This window comes from Myotis lucifugus, unplaced genomic scaffold, assembly GCF_000147115.1.
Source record: "Myotis lucifugus unplaced genomic scaffold, Myoluc2.0 scaffold_513, whole genome shotgun sequence".
NCBI lineage: Eukaryota > Metazoa > Chordata > Mammalia > Chiroptera > Vespertilionidae > Myotis > Myotis lucifugus.
Window position 1 is genome coordinate 260100 of NW_005871561.1, and position 16850 is coordinate 276949.

Here is a 16850-nt window from a genome sequence, read left to right on the forward strand (position 1 = left end):
ATTTCTATTCGGCCAGCTTTCAGACGGTTCTGAATGATGGTTGTTCTGTACTTTAGTTGTAATTTTGATGTGGCTGTGGGAGGCAGCAAGTACCAATGTTTACCTACACCACCATCTTGGTTCTCCACCCTAAACTCTTTAAATCCTGCCTCTTCTACAAAGATTCCCCAATTCTCCCCGTCAAAAGGGGTCTCTGCCCAGCACTTCCCTTGCTCCTCCACCACACCAGGGCAGAGAACCCCTTCGGCAAAATCATGCAGAGGCACAGGATATCTGGAGTCAGGCTGACCTGACCTCTAATTCGATTCTGTTGTTTATTGGCTATGTGACCCCAGGCAAATAATTACATTTCTCTGAGCCTCATCTACAGCACAGGAATCACAAAGCTTTTGTAAGAATTAAATGAACATTTATAAGGGCCTGGCACAGGGCCTGGCATATCACAGCTCTCAGAAGTAGGGGTGGCAACAGGTGCTATTGTAGAGACCTGGGTTATTGTTTCCTCTCACCCACCTGAAAAGATGCTCCTTGAAGGCAACAGAGTAAAGTATCTCCCAGAGTGCTTGATACTTAGGGCACCTCAATAACAGAGTGGTGTGTCTGAAAGGAATGACGTAAGAGATCCTGACATGCAGTGGCTTAATGCCACACCCAGGTCTGGAACACAAAGCTCCTAAATCCCAGGCCATACTTGATCCACAGAATGCACATTGCCCTCCTGTCTCACACAGTAAAGATCCTCTTCCCCAACAGAAAATCATTCTTCTCACACAGCTCTCCAAACACCCAGCGAATCACATCACTCCAACCTGAGGTGCCGTCTTACCTGAAGAGCTATTCCAGGCGAGCCAGTGTGTATTTCATTGTTCCGACGCACAGCGCTGACCAGTGCCTTGGTAAACTCCAGATGCCTTCCATCAGCCCTTGATGGCTCATTTGGTATAACATGAATACTGTGGGCTCTAACCACTCTAGCACTTACAAGCTACTGGTATATGTCTTTCCACTCATGAAACAACCAAATTACCTTCTAGGAGCGAGATGTTCCAGTCATTCTTAAGTGACTTAACCCTAGAAAGTCTATGGAAAAAACTAATTTCAAGGAATTTTTGTTTCAAAAGCAGAAGGCAAAACCAATAAGTTATGAGGCAACTTCTTAACAAATATGCCAGAAACCATACATCTCTTCACTTCCTAAGGATACAGCATTGTGGTGATGCTTCCTGGACAGCAGTGTAAAACCGGGTCAAAAAGAGTTTTGAGCACTAGCCGGTTTGCTCAGTGGTTAGAGTGTCAGCCCACAGACTGAAGGTTTGTGGGTTGGTCAAGGGCACATACCTCAGTTGCGGGTTCAATCCCGAGCCCCCGTCAAGGCTGTAAGCAGGAGGCAACTAATCGATGTGTCTCTCTCACATCCATGTTTCTCTCTTTCTCTCTCTCTCTCCTCTCTCTCTCTCTCTCTCTCTCTCTCCCCCTTACCTCTCCCTTACGCTCTCTCTAAAAATCAAAGGAAAAGGATACCCTCACTCCTTGGGTGAGGGTTAAAACAAAACAGCTGTGAACCTTCTAGTTTGGAGTCCCTTCAGACCTCCCTGAGGGAGGGAGTCAAGGAGCACACTTTGGAACCAGACAGTACTGGATGCAAATCTCACTTCGAAATCTTGGTGAAGTTGTTGACCCACCTTGGGCCTCACTGTTCTCATATATACAATGGAGATATAGTACTAATGCAAATAGAAATGACTCATTTGGGGAGTTTGTTAAAAATACAGGGAGACATGAGTCTCATCCCCAAAGATATTTCAGGGCGTCTGTTGTGGGGCACAGAAATCTGTGGGGATTTACATTGTTTTTCATTTTTAATTACAAAACATGCAAAAACATTTCCCCCTTGTAAACTATTAAAACATTACCTTGTCAGTTATGAATGCACTCAGCTATAAGCAATTTAGAAAAACTAACAGTCATTTAAACTGGTGTGGGGGGGTATTTTTCTCACGAACAAGAAGAAATCTAGAAGCAGGAAGTTTGGAGCTCGAGCAGCCACTCAAGGATTGCATGAAGGACCAAGGACCTTGGTATCCTTTCTGCTCTGCCATCACTGGCCTGTGGCGCCACCCCTCCAACTGCAAGGCGGCTGCCCCAGCAGGCAGGGTCTGTGACAGGCAGGCAGCGGCACAGGGGCCACAGGGTTTTACTACTCTGTTCATACAGGGTGCTCTCCCTAGGGGCTAATCCTCCATCTCACAGGCCAGAGCTGTGTCCTATGGTCACTCCTAGCTGCTAGAGAGACTGCATAAGAGAATGTTTTAGCTGGGCACATAGCCACGCCAAACAGAATCCAGGAAGAATGAGGCGCAGGCATTGAAGAGGAAATGAGCAGCGTCTACTACAATTACAGATAAGCTTCGTGTCCCCTTGACCCTCTCTCCCCTGTAGCCGTTAATTCAGGCCTCGTGGGCATTTTTACTAAGCTCCTCACCAGACTCTGAAGCCCCCTTCCCCACAAAGTTTGAGGACCACCTCCACACTTACTGTGCTCATGCAGAGATTAGCTCTGGCTTTTAAGTGTTCCGTCTAGTGGAGCCGTCATAGTTGTCCAATCAATATTCACTCTCATCCTCTTTCCTCCCCCTACAAGTCACCCAGAAAAACCCAATCTCATTTGCTATAGCCACATCTCAAGTTTGGCCTTGCCCAGCATACGACACTGGGTAGTGGAAAATAATTGGCCTGTTTAACAAATCAAAGCCGCCCTTCACAATATGACAACCTGCCACCTCTGACAATATTTCAAGAATGTGAAATACTGGCCCGAACCTGAAGCCATGCTGCCTTGCCTGAGATGACAGCGTCACCCCCAGGCGACCTGCTGCCTAGAATAAGGTTTGCTTGTGCTCTGCAGACACATTCACTACTGGGTTAGGGGGGAAATGTGATGGTGGGCAAGTGTTCATCACCATTAAGTGGAAAAAAATCAAGAGAAAAACAGCACACAGTTTTCTATTAGAAAGTGTAGACCTGTGCAAAAAAGAAAAGCAGGAAGGCGAATCCCAATGTGCAGCCCAGGAAACATCTTGGTGCTGAGAGTGATTATGTTTATTCCATTTTGGTTTTTTTGGGAAAGGAAGGAAACTTTCCAAAATTTTCTACAAAAAAATTTGTATTACTTTTAGAACTAGTTTATGATTTTTTAAAAATCTGTCAACGTATACTGTCATGAGGAATCATATGATAATTTTTGGAAGGCCTCTGGTGGGTCAGCTCACCCAACCCTATGCCATATTTTATCTGCTTATCTGGTCTTTGCATAAAATTAAATACCAACTGAGGAGGACTTCAGCCAAAGCAAGGGTGTGACCGTATAGGTAGGGCACCATGACCAGGCTGCCAGCTACAACCGTAGCATTTTAACAACCTGAAATCATTCAGATTTAACGGGAAAACAAAGTCCCTGTGATTTCCTAATTAAGAAGCTGCAAAAAGAAATGCAGGTTAATTACTCAGCAACCATGCTGCACTCAGCTACCCTGCACCCAGCAAAAAGCCAGTCGCCCTCTGGGAGGAACCAAATGCCAAGACCCTGCAGCATAGCAGGCAGCCAACTGTTAAGAAAACTTTTTCCAACCAGGGTCCACTTTTGGCAAACCCCTGCCTACACCCTCCTCAGGAAGCCTCTGCGGCTATCAAATAAGCAAGCGAACACACGATGGAAAGGCACGTCCACACACTGGGTGCTGGTAACTTCGGGCCGCAGCTGAACTAGGAGTCAGGTCTGGAGAAGTAACTTCCTGTCTAAGACTCTACTCTCTCCTCGTCTGTCCTCTCTAGCAAATGCGATGGCCCTGCTGGAATCAGCAGCCTGGCTTCTCCTACAACAAAGCTGCCCCAGGTCAAGATGGCAGAGTAGGTGAATGCTGTGCTCACCTCCTCCCAGGACCACATCAAAACTGCAACTAAATTACAGAACCACCTGAAGGCCAACTGAACAGAACCCCTCTAACTAAGGAGGTACAGAAGTTACGTAAGACTGGTAGGAGGGGTGAAGACTCACAGTGTGGCGATTAGCAATCGAGGGGGATATTTTGGATTTGGAGGTCCTCTCTGAGGAGTGAGAGGCCCCGAGCACCAGTGCCAAGGAGCGCCCACCACACTGGCTGTGAAAATCAGCGGGGAGACAGTCCAGGGGGTCTGCGGGCTGCCGTAAACCAGGCATCCTCTTAAACAGCCCGAGCAGACTCACTCCCCCACATACATGTGCCCTAAGCTCCAGAGAAGGGGTAGCAGCTTGAAAAGCACCAGGGGAGGAACTGCATGAGAGGCCAGAGGGGCAGCTCTCGCCTGGACTAAAGTGCCAGCAGCGCCTCTGGTCCTTTGCTGACTCTACCCCCACACGCCTGACACCAAAGCTTAGTCTCCATCAACCTGGCTAGCACACTCTCACCCCACCCTGGCGATTCTCTGAGACCCCACCCCACAAAATGACACATCTGGCCTGAATTTCTTTCAGAGTCTAAGCCATACAAGTGGCTGGCTTGGGCCCAGCCTGTGGACTTTCCTAAAATCCTCAAGGGCCCCAAACCCCAAACAAGAATGGCCTGGCTTCAGTGTGCCCTGTACCTCTTGCTAAATGGCCCCAAGCCCAGCACCAGTGCCAGATGGTTTCAGTCACAGCATAACCATCCCAGGACTGGATACAGGCAATGGCTGACCTTGGCCTGCACAAGAGGCCCAAACACCTGTGCTTACAGACCACACAAAGCACACCCAATTAGCACCACAAGTAACACACCCAAGAATGGACTCGGCACGGGCCAGAGTCCCACTAAAGCGAGTCCCACTTTGTAGGGTCGGCCCCTGTTCAGCAACTTCTCTGCTGTAATCACAACCAGTCCTCACAGCCCACCAGCCTGACTGTCAATCCCACCCACTGATGTGCCAACAGCAATTAGTCTCAAATACAACAGGAGAGCAAACACAACCACACAAGGGACACCCCTGGAGCACCCAGCTCAAGTGAACAGGAAGACTGCACCACTGGGCCCCACAGGACGCCAACTGTACAAGGCCACTCTACCGAGACTGGGAGATGTAGCAGCTCTACCTCATACATAGACACAAACACAGGGAGACAGCCAAAATGAGGAGACAAAAAACATGTCCCAAGTGAAAGAACAAAACTCCAGATAAAGAACTAAACATAATGGAGGCAAACAATCTACCAGACGCAGAGTTCAAAACACTGATTATAAGGATGCTCAGCTTAAGGGAAGTATAGGTGATCTCAGTGAGAACTTCAACAGAGAGACAGGAAACATTAGATGATGCAGAAGATCAAGTCAGTGATTTGAAAGACAAGGTAGCAGAAAACACCCAACTGGAACAGCAAAAAGAAAAAAAACTCAAAAAATGAGGATAGTTTAGTCCTGGCCAATGTGGCTAAGTGGTTACAGCGTTGGTCTGCACAGGTTCGATTCCCGGTCAAGGGCATGTACCTGGGTGGCAGGTTTGATCTCCAGATCCGGTCAAGGCATGTGCAGTAGGCAACCAATTGATGTGTCTCTTTTACAATGATGTTTCTCTCTCTCTCTCTCTCTCTCTCTCTCTCTCTCTCTCTCTCTCTCCCCCCTTCCCTCCCTTCTTTCCACTCTCTCTAAAAATCAATGGAATAAAACATCCTTGGGTGAGGATTAACAACAACAACAACAAAAATCAGGATAGTTTAAAGAAACTCTGGGACAACATCTAGAATAACATTTGCATCTTAGGAGTACCAGAAGAAGAGAACAAGGGACTGAGAACCTATTTAAAGAAATAATGACTAAAAACTTCACTAACCTGGAGAAGGAAAAAGATACACACGTCCAGTAAACACAGAGATCCCAAACAAGATGAACCCAAAGAGGCCCACACCAAGACACATCATAATTAAAATGCTAAAGGTTAAAGACAAACAGAGAATCTTAAAATCAACAAGAGAAAAGCAGTTAGTTACCTATAAGGGAGCTCTCATATGACTGTCAGATGATTTCTAAACAGGAATTTTGCAGGCCAGAAGGGATTGGCACAAAATATTTAGTGATGAAAAGCATATAACCCAGATTACTCTATCCAGCAAAGCTATCATTTAGAATCAAAGGAAAGATAAAGAGCTTTCCAGACAAGAAAAAGCTGAAGGAGTACATCACCACCAAACCAGTATTACAAGAAATGTTAAAAAGACTTCTTTAAAAAGAAAAAATAATAAAAATATGAATAGGAATATATAACAAAGAAAAAACTCTCATTGACAAAGGCAAACACATAATAAAAGCAGTGGATCAATCAACTATAAAGCTACTATAAAGGTTAAAAGGCAAAAGTAGGAAGGTCATGTATAATTATGACAAAAGTAAAAAATAAATGCGAAAGGGGTAAGTAAAAATGGTAGTAATTTTAGAATGTGTTCAAGCTTAGTGACCATCAACTTAAAATACACTGCTATAAACATAGCTTGGTATATATGAAGCACATGGTAACAAAACCCAAAATCTACAAGAGATATACAAGAAATAAAGAGCTGTTTGGGGTTTTTTTTCTGCCTCCACAGCCACCATGGCTCCCATGAAAAAAACTCGTGGCGAAGGGGGGCAAAAAAAAAAAAGAAGCAGGTTCTGAAGTTTACCCTTGACTGCACCCATCCTGTAGAAGATGGAATCACGGATGCTGCCAATTTTGAGCAGTTTCTTCAGGAGAGAATCAAGTGGAAAAGCTGGGCATCCCGGTAGAGGGGTTGTAACCATTGAAAAAAGCAAGAGTAAGACCACTGTAACGTTTGAGGTGCCTCTTTCCAAAAGGCATTTGAAATATGTCACCAAAAAAGTATCTTAAGAAGAATCTACGTGACTGGTTGCTCACAGTTACTAACAGCAAAGAGAGTTAAGAATTGTGTTACTTCCAGATAAACCACGATGAAGAGGAGGAAGAAGAGGAGGATTAAAGCTCATTTATGTGGCAAATTTTGTGTGAGTCTTGAATAAAACTTGGGAACCAAAAATAAAATAAAATAAAATAAAATAATAAAGGGAAGGAATCCAAACAAATAATAAAGGGAAGGAATCCAAACACAATCAGTGACCAAGAATGTTGAAGAGAGGCAAGAATGCATCATCTAGTACTAACTCTGATATAGGCATCATGAGGAACAAGCCCTTAAAGTAGTTAAAATCCAGTTTGGAAACCGTTTGCAATCCCTGAGAGAAATACATCACCTCTACAGTAGTCTTGTCCGGAAATTAAAGCTGAACGTGACCAGACCACAAATCTAACTTCTGCTTTACATGAAATATGGAAAACAGGAACATGTGAACATGTTAAATGATACCATAGGAATACGATCAGCACAATCCAGACTACAGGAAACTCTATAGGACAAAAGACCTGGTTTCTTCAACAAATAAATTGCAATGAAATAAATATGAAGGAAGAGACTTTAGATTAAAAGAGACATAAGAGATATACCAACTGATTTGTAATGCCAGATCTTATTAGTTTCTATTCAAACAAACAAACTTAGAAATATATATCATTATGAGGCAACTGGAAATTTGAATACTAACTAAATATGCATTAGAGACTTGTTGATAATTTTTAAGTTATAATAATGGTATTATGGTTGTTGTTGTTTTTTAAAAAAAGAGTTCGTTTTCATTTAGAGGTATACACTGAAATATATGGCTGAAATAATATGACTTGGGGAATTTACTTCAAGATAATGTAAGCCAGGAAAGGCAGTAGGTAGACATATTGACTAAGTATAATAGATCATGACTTTGTAATTATTGAAGTTATATAAAGGGTAAGTGGAGGTTCATTACAGTATTCTCTTTATTTTTGACATGTTTAAAATTTTCCATAACACAAAGTTTAAAAAATAAACCTAGATTTAAAGACTGACACATTCAATATTCTGAGAGAAAAGTTAAAGTAACAACTATAGGGCATAGATTATAAATGTAACAGATTTTTAGGTGAAGGAAGTATTCCAATTTAATATACATTTACTGAGTGCCTACTCTGTACTAGACTCGAGTTCCTCATCTATAAAATGGGACGTTAAAAAGTCTGCTTCATCTGGTTGTTTCTAAGAGGAGATAAGTTATTACACATACCAAGCATTTAGAATAGTATCTGGCCCTGGCTGGTGTGCTGGTGTGGCTCATTGGTTAAAGCACCGGCCTGTGCACTAAAGGGTCACAGGTTTGATTTCTGATCAAGGGCAAGTATCTGGGTTTCAGGTTCTCCCAGCCACTGTCAGGGTGCGTGTGGGAGGCAACCAATCGATATGTCTCTCTCTCTCTCTCTCTCTCTCTCTCTCTCTCTCTCTCTCTCCCCTCCCTTCTTCCCTCCCTCCCTCTCTTTCTCTCTCTTCTTTTCTCCCTTTCCCTCTTCCCTCCCTCCCTGCTTGTGTCTGGGCTGAAGCAAAGGTACTCAATAAATGGTAGCTTTAAATAACTATGCAATAAATATTAAGACTCATTTTGTTGTTGAGAAAACTGAGGCTCAGAAAAGTAAGGTAGTTTGTCCAAAAGGTCACTACCAGAAGAGGTGGAGCCTGAGTTTCAGAATCAGTCTGCCTACCCTCAGGCTGGGCTCCCCTGGGCTTGCCACAGGCAGAAGAGCCCTGTGACCATAAGAGTATGAAGAATGAAGGTGTTAGGGAAGAAATAAGCTATGACGCTTTGAACAGAGAAAAGGAATAAGGTAAGGCTGAAAGGAGTAAGGAAGAATACCGCCCTGGCCGGTGTGGCTCAGTTGGTTGGGCATCATCCCATGCCATGCACAGAAAGGTTGCCAGTTTGATTCCCAGACAGGGCACATGCCCAGGTTGCGGGCTCAATCCCCTGTAGGAGGCATGCAGGAGGCAGCCAGTTAATGTTTCACTCTCACATTGATGTTTCTCTCTCTCTCCCTTCTCTCTCTAAAAATCAATAAAAAAATCTTAAAAAACAAAAACAAAAAAGGAAAAATAACATTCAATACCTCAGAAATGCCATTCCAATGAAGTTCAGGGCAAATTCTTCTAATTAAAGACTGATTCCACAGCTGTCCTTGGGGTGACCTCACTGATTCAAGTAAGTAGCCACAGGGTTTCAGAGGGAACTATTTTAACTCTGCTTTCCATAATAAGGATTCTGGATTAAAGCTTCCGTTAGTGAAGTTTGTGGGTCAGTCTCATAAATTATTTTCTTGGCTGGATCCCAAGAAAGCCAGGCCATCATTCCAGCAAGGAGGTGATCAGTTTTGCATTCCTACCCAATGGGAGGCTTCTTCCCAGAGCTTGCAAGTCATACCTGTAAGATCTATAACCTGGGATGCTCAACCTTCCCCTAAAATCTGTCCTAGTGCTTATTTAGGGAAACTACAGTGTTGAAGATGGCTGTCCAGACGACACCCAGAACACACTTGCACCCACAGAGAAGACCATTTCTCCAGTGAACAGGTAGATAAAGGTCATCGCTAGATTTGCTGCCACTTCTACCATCAGAGCTCGGGGAGCACCTTGTGGTGAGGGAGCTATGAGAGCCCCTGAAATTCCTATTCTGGCCTGACAATTCTGTTCACATGATGGAAGGGCACCACCGACGAGCACATTCCAGAGGCCTTTGTGGTGGTGCAAAAGAGGACTGGTCATGGCCTGAACTTTCCATTCAAGTCCTGGCCCTTTGAAGGCCACAGACAATCATTTATCTACGTGGCTTCCTTGTTTACGAAGAAGGATAACAGAGAATCTCACTGCACCATGAAAATGAAACATGGGAAAAGCTAGACAAAATGTTGACTACTTACACGATTATGCGAGCCCCGTGAAGGCAGAACTAGATCAGCTCCTGCAGAACAGGGATTTTGAGGGTCTCTGACCTGTTTGCCCCTAGAGGCAGAAGGCAACAAGGCAACTGGCCTGTGCGTTGGTCAGGCCTGGGTTTGATTTCCGACTCTGCCAGATTATCTTCAATTTTCCATAGTCCTAGCAAAATAAGCCTTGTCGACCCCTCACTATCTTGGCTGATTGGAAAACAAAAATCCAGATAACCTGGGAGCCTCATTTTGCTTTAGAGTTTCAGCCTCTTTACATGAAAATGTACCACAAAAGGGCTGATGTGAACTTTCTGTATTTGAATTTTCTTCCTCATCCTGTTCTCCTTATTTCTCTCCTTGCAGGTAAGTATGATAATTAACAAGCCCCTAAAAAGAGAAGGAAGAAGGAGGTAGGAGATACAGACAAAGGAGCCTAGGGAAGATCTGCAACCCGGATCATCAGCTTTCACAGAAACAGCACTGGGTTAAAACATCAGACAGAGCTAAGGACCATATGGGCTTGGTCTGCCTGACCCATGGTCAGCATGTTCTTCTTCATAAGGCCACAAAGCAAGGTTCAAAAAGAATTAGCCATGCCCAGCTGGTGTGACTCAGTGGTCGAGCATTGTCCCATGCACCAAGAGGTCACAGGTTCTATTTCCAGTCAGGGCACATGCCCGGGCTGCAGGCTCAATCCCCAATAGGGGGGGTGCAGGAGGCAGTTGATTGATGTTTCTATCACTTTCCCTCCTTTCTCTCTAAAAATAACAATAAAAACGTATTTTAAAAAAAGAAAAAAGAATTAGCCATAATGAAGGTGGGGCATTGGGGGCAATCAGATCTGGGCTCAAACCCCTGGCTTTGCAATTTATTCACCCCAAGACCTCAGACCAGTTACTTTATCTTGGATTTAAGCCTTTGTCATCTCATTAGTAAAATGGGAATATTAACTAACACTGTAGGACTGTTATGAGAATCAGAAAGGAGATATATATATATATATTTCTTTAATTTTCTTTTTAAACAATCTTTATTGTTGACAGATGTCCCCCTTTTTTACCCCCATTGCCGCTGGTCCACCCAGTTCCTGCCCCACCCCAGGCTTTCACCATCCTATTGTCTGTGTCCACAGGTAATACATATATGCATGCAAGTCCTTCGGTTAAGGTCTTCCCCCCACTTCCCTCTGAGATTCCTCAGTCTGTTCCACGTCTCTGGTTTTATTTTATTTATCAGTTTATTTTGTTCATTAGATTTCTTGTTCATTAATTTTTATTTTTAGATTTAACTGTTGAAATATATGTATTTATTGCTATTTTATTGTTCATATTTTTCTCCTTCTCCTCCTTCCCCACCCTCCTCTTCTTCCTTCCTCTCCCCCTCTTACCCCCAGGATGATCTTCCCAAACAGAAATCTGATCACATCTTCCCCCTGTGCATTAAAAACCTCCCTGAGCTCCCCAGTTAACTCTAGACAATGTTTACACTTCTCAACCTGACGCTCTGGGTGCCTGTCACTAACCAGCACCCACTGACACCTGCCCCCTTGCCAGCTCCCCACACGGATACCCAAAGCCTGGGGTCTAGCTGCCTCACACACCTGGGCACCTTTTCTCTGATGTTCTCTCTTCCCAACATGCCCTGCCTCCTGATAAACTCCTGTAGGACCAGCTCAGATGTCACCGCCTCACTCTGCCCCAGCAAAGCACACACCCACTGTTATCACTTGTTTGCTTCCTGATGAGAATGTGGGCTCTGGGTCTAGAGAGGCCACCCTTATTGTTCCCCATCTACACAACAGGTGACCAATACCAGGTATCTATTATCACTATTGATAACTTTAAAAATGCAGCCCCTGATCAGACAGGTAGGGGGCCTGGCACGGAGCAGTTACTGGGAGAGGCTGCCCCATAAGGGCGACAGGATGCTGAGCAGAGGGCTCAGTCCTGACCTTAGCTGAGGCCACCTTACTGCTGTGCTCTGCAGGTGTCTGAAAAGCCCAAGGCTGCAGGAGGCTTATTTAGTGCCTTAAAATGCTGTAATAGTTCCCTTCCAAAGGTTCTAGACAAATGGAAAATGATAGTGACAGCTTTTTGCTCCCCTCACCTCTATGTCTACAAACCTAAAGACTATGATCCATGGGATCAGGGATCTGGTGTCTCAGAAGCAAAGACAGGTCACAAGATGAACTGGTCCAGACCATCTGCTCTGGGTAGGGAAACAATCCCATATTCAGTTATTCTCCCCGATGCACCTGGCACCTGCTTCTCGTGTGGAAATCTGGAGCCAACACATGATTTTTATTTAACTTAGAATAAAACCAATGTCTCCTACAAGAAGAGGTGAAAAGCTGAACACAAGCATGCCAACTTGCAGGGAACTGAGGAGCTTCTGGCAGGGTTACGAGAGACAGACCCACAGCCTCTCAGGAAAGGGGCATCTGTGCTCTCCATATTAAATTCTTAGCAACAAGGGTTAACAGAGGAAAACAAAAGCTTCCAGAGATTTTGCATCATTGCAAATAGAGAAAAACTCAACAGGCTTAGCGCTAGAGAAGCTTCCTCCTCCTACATTTTTCATGAGCCTGCTGTTCCTGCAATGCCCAGCACCAGGCTTGGCCATTTCGGCAGAGCTGCACTCCTCCGCTGCCCCACCACAGTAACCCTTCATCCTCGGGAGCCGATGAGAACGTAGGATTTTCCATTCATCATGGCCGTGGGCACCAAAATAGCTCATCTGACCTTTGTAAATATCAAACAGTGAATTTAAAGCAGAAACTGGCAAAAGGTAATGCGGAAGTCTTTAGCTTTCCTTTCAAGGAAGATTTGTCATTAGCCAAGAAACAGACTGCCTATAGGACCAACTCAGTTAAAAATTGGGTAGAAACAGTCAAACTGGAAGTGAGGCAGCCGCCAATGTTTACACACACACACCCCTATCTTTGTGAATTATTTAACATATATTAAATATATATATGGCTCAGAAATCTCTGGACACTGGATTGAACTAGAAGTGTTCTGAGGGAGCATACGCACCACCACAATGCCTGACACCAGCTGGACTCCATCAGGCAATAAAGAGCTAAGACTCCCACAAACCACGGACCGCCATTGAGGAGGCCCTCTCTTAGGAGACCAGCATTACAGCAGATCAAACTCATTCTTAAGCTTCATCACACACACACCCATTTCCTCTCTATTTATAGGCCTGTAAATCTTACTCAGTCGTTGATATTTTAGGAGAAGTGACCCCTTAGTGTTGCATGGAGATTTCCTTTGCACAGCTATAGTTCAGCACTCCCCAAACTGGATCCCAAGTGATCGCCATGAAATGCAGGGCTTGGGGTTCCTTCTACTTAAAAAAAGTAATTACAGGAAACTGAGGAATGAAGAAAAAACAAGAAAAGCCGCTTATAAAAGCCTGCCACCACCCTAATTCAAGTTTTAATAGCAACTTTATTGAGATATAATTCACATAAAATAAAATTCACCATTTTGAGGTGTACAAATCAGTAGGTTTCAGAATATTCACAGAGTTGTGTAACCATTCCCACTTTCTAATCCCAGGATATTTCACCATCTCCCAAAGAAACCCTGTATCCATCAGCAGTCTCTTCCCATCCCCCTCACCCCAGGCCCTCAGCCACTAGCCTGCTTTCTCTATACATAAACGGGCCTAACTGGACGGTTCACATAAATGGAATCGCACTACATGGAGTTTGTGTCTGGCTTCTTTTACTTACCACAGTGTTTTCACCTGATTCGAATGTTATTCGCACTTTGTTAGGTTTCCTTTCCATCTTGATTCTTATACATTTAAAGAATAATCCTTGCCGAAGCCGGTTTGGCTCAGTGGATAGAGCTTCGGCCTGCGGACTGAAGGGTCCCAGGTTCGATTCCGGTCAAGGGTATGTGCCTGGGTTGCGGGCACATCCCCAGTAGCAGATGTGCAGGAGGCAGCTGATCGATGTTTCTAACTCTCTATCTCTCTCCTTTCCTCTCTGTAAAAAAAATCAATAAAATATATTAAAAAAAAAAAAAGAATAATCCTTTACTAACTTTACAGTCAGGCGTGGTTTTGCTGAACAATGAGTTATTAACCCTCAGCTGGCACTGTAGGTCCAGGAGCTGGAGGAGGCCTGTTTTGTTCTCGACACGGGCGCCCATCACATTGGTCTAATTTTAACAGAAAGGACCTGGCAGTTACAAAGATCGGAATAGCAGCACTACCAGCCTCAGGATAAGCACGCAAAGCTCTCAGCACAGTCTGACGCAGGAACGGCGAAGCACTCAAGGACACGACGTTAAAGAGAAGACAGCTGCCACCCTGGAGCTCTCTATTTTGCAAATGTTATGAGCTAAAGTATGTGTCCCCAAGCCCCCACACTTGTCAAATTCATGTGCTGAATGTGACTGTATTTGGAGAGAGACTCTTTTTTAAAAAGGTGATTATGTTAAAACTAGAGGCCCGGTGCATGAAATTCGTGCATGGGTAAGGTCCCTACGCCTGGCCAGCAATCAGGGCCGACTGGGGCCTTCGGCTGTCGGCCGGGGCCTCCCTTCCCTGGCTGCCGGTTGCTGGCTGGGGCCTTCCATGTTCCATGCCGCCCCCTGATGGTCAGTGCACATCATAGCGAGTGATCGAACTCCCAGTCTCCCGGTTGAACTCTCGAGGGGAAAATTTGCATATTAGGCTTTTATATATATATAGATGCGCAGATTAGAGTGGGCCCTAATCCACTCTGGCTGGTGCCATTATAAGAAGAGGAAATTTGAACACAACCAAGAGACTCCAGGGATGCTTGTGGACAGAGTTAGATCACGTGAGGACACAGCAAGAAGGCAGCCGTCTGCAAGCCAGCAAGGCCTCAAGAGACCAAGCCTGCTGACACCTTGATTTTGACTTCTAGCCTCCAGAAGTATAAGAAAATGAATTCTGTTGTTTGAGCCCCTCAGTCCAGTCTGTGGTATTTTGCTCTGGCAGCCCTGGCAAACACTGCATTTAATGCCTCATATTTTAACTCATAAACACACTTTAAGTAGTAAAACTTATCCCCATACCATGAGGAAGCTGAGGCTTACACAGGCTAATGGAGCTGAGAGTGAAACAAGAGTGGGATTTCAAAACTTTTGTTCTTTCCAGAAAGTACACATATTGAAATTTATTTTTAACTTTTCGGTAGCAGGGGAAAGGGGGAAGACTATTAAAATAAATAAAAATTGCCGTTCTAATTTTAAAAAGCTAGTATGTACTCCTCCCAGTATACACCTTCCAAATTCAACATGCATTCATTTCAGAAACATTTTTGAGGGAGGGAAAAACATTTCGTCAAGTGCTCTACATGCACAGCCAATGTGAGCTAAGAGACAGGTAACAGTCCTGACTGAGGAACCTGAGGCTCAGAGCACTGAACGCCTGTCTTCAGCACAGTCTGCCTTCCATGAGTTTCCTTCTGAAAGACCAACTGAACTCAATCCTGTTCACTGGAGCCCAGCAGTGCTGAGTGCTCTGGGTTCCAAGATGAATGCACCCTAGTCCCTGCCAGGGAGGGCGGACAGTCCAGCTAAGAAAGGCGACAGCTCTCAGGGAGCTGCGAGCACACCAGGAGGTGCCTTCCCTCGCGGAAGCAGCGCCAGAGCACAGCCTGCCCACAGCCCCGCAGCTCTCCCTCGGTCCACACCCTCTCCCTCTGGAGCAGCAGTGATGGAGAGCAACGGGAGCCCTAGGGACCATTGGCTCTCTCTCCCTCCCTGGCCACCTTGCCTTGCTCACATGACCTCCCTGCCACGCCCTCTGGACCAAGCCAGCCTGGCCATGCGGTGTGGGCATGCTGACTGGGGGTGGGGGTGGGATACAGACCCAGGCCTGTTCACAGTAGGTAGTGGGCAAATCCAGAAAGTGACAGTGCCAAGGAGGGGCCGAAAAACCAGAGGGGACTGTTCCAAAGACCAAGTAAATGGGGAGCTCAAGCCAGAAAGCCAAAACAGGTGGAAGCCACGGGACGTCAGGGCCTGGGGGCACCTGCAGAAGACCTGGCTTCAACTGAGTCAGGGACCCTCCATGGGGGCTCCATGCCATGCGTTTCTCACAAGGTGCCTTCTACCCCAGCTGCTCTTCCAACTGCCTCTCAGAGGCCCCACACCCACCTCTTCACGGTGCCCAGTGCTGCTCTAGCGTGCCTGCCAGGAAGACCCAGACCCCCAGCAACGCTGGGGGCATCCAACTCGGCAGAACCGAGGGCTTGGTGCAGGGACAGCCCCGGGCTCACCTCTGACCAGAGGCTGCCCCGGCCCCCGGGCTCCTGACTGAGACGGGAGAATAAACAGCAAAGCGCCCCTTCCATAGCTCAGCGTCTCACGGGACAAACACGCCTACCTACTCTGACCTGTGCAGGATGGAGAGATGGAGAAAGTTCACTGGGACTCCTGGGGTGCGGACGACAGTGGCTCTGCGATCCGAAGACACGTCTCAGTGAGTGTGGCATTTGAGCCTGGCCTCACAGGAGGAACAGAATCTCACTACATGAGCAAGAGAAGCAGAGGAGAGGACCATCGTGGTGAAGCAAGGGCAGAGCGAAGGCCCAGGGGCAGGCAGCGGCCCTGAGAAGGGGCACGGTCCAGGGTGGCCAGAAGCTACGAGAGCATTCCCCCAGGAGTGAGCTGTGGACCGCCGGGGTGGCTTCAGTGACCAGGGAAGTGTTAGTAACAATGGGTCAGTTCTCCTGAGGTTCTCCTATTCTTCCAACATTTCGAATGTTCCCTATTCTAACAAGGGCTGGGCCTCAGCTAGGGCCCTTGGGAAGGCAAAAGGATTCAGCTAGAATAACCTAGTTTTGATTTCTCTGCACTTACCATTTTTATGTTACTCTGGATGAATGCTAAGTGAAACTGGTTTTCAATTTATAATAGTGATAAAGGCCCTTTACAAGTAAACTTGCCCAACTAAAAAAAGTGAGTCAATATAAATAAAGTATTTTATAAGTAACAGCACAGGTGGCTCAGAGATACTTCAAA

The 16850-nt window shown here is 45.6% G+C and overlaps 1 protein-coding gene and 1 pseudogene across 1 annotated transcript in view; one reads left to right on the top strand and one right to left on the bottom strand.

Annotated features, from left to right (window-relative positions):
• Positions 1 to 16850, bottom strand: part of TOM1L2 (target of myb1 like 2 membrane trafficking protein) — a 90270-nt gene that overhangs the window by 55168 nt on the left and 18252 nt on the right. The gene's annotated exons all lie outside the window — the stretch shown is intronic.
• LOC102436829 lies at positions 6611 to 6979 on the top strand (annotated as a pseudogene).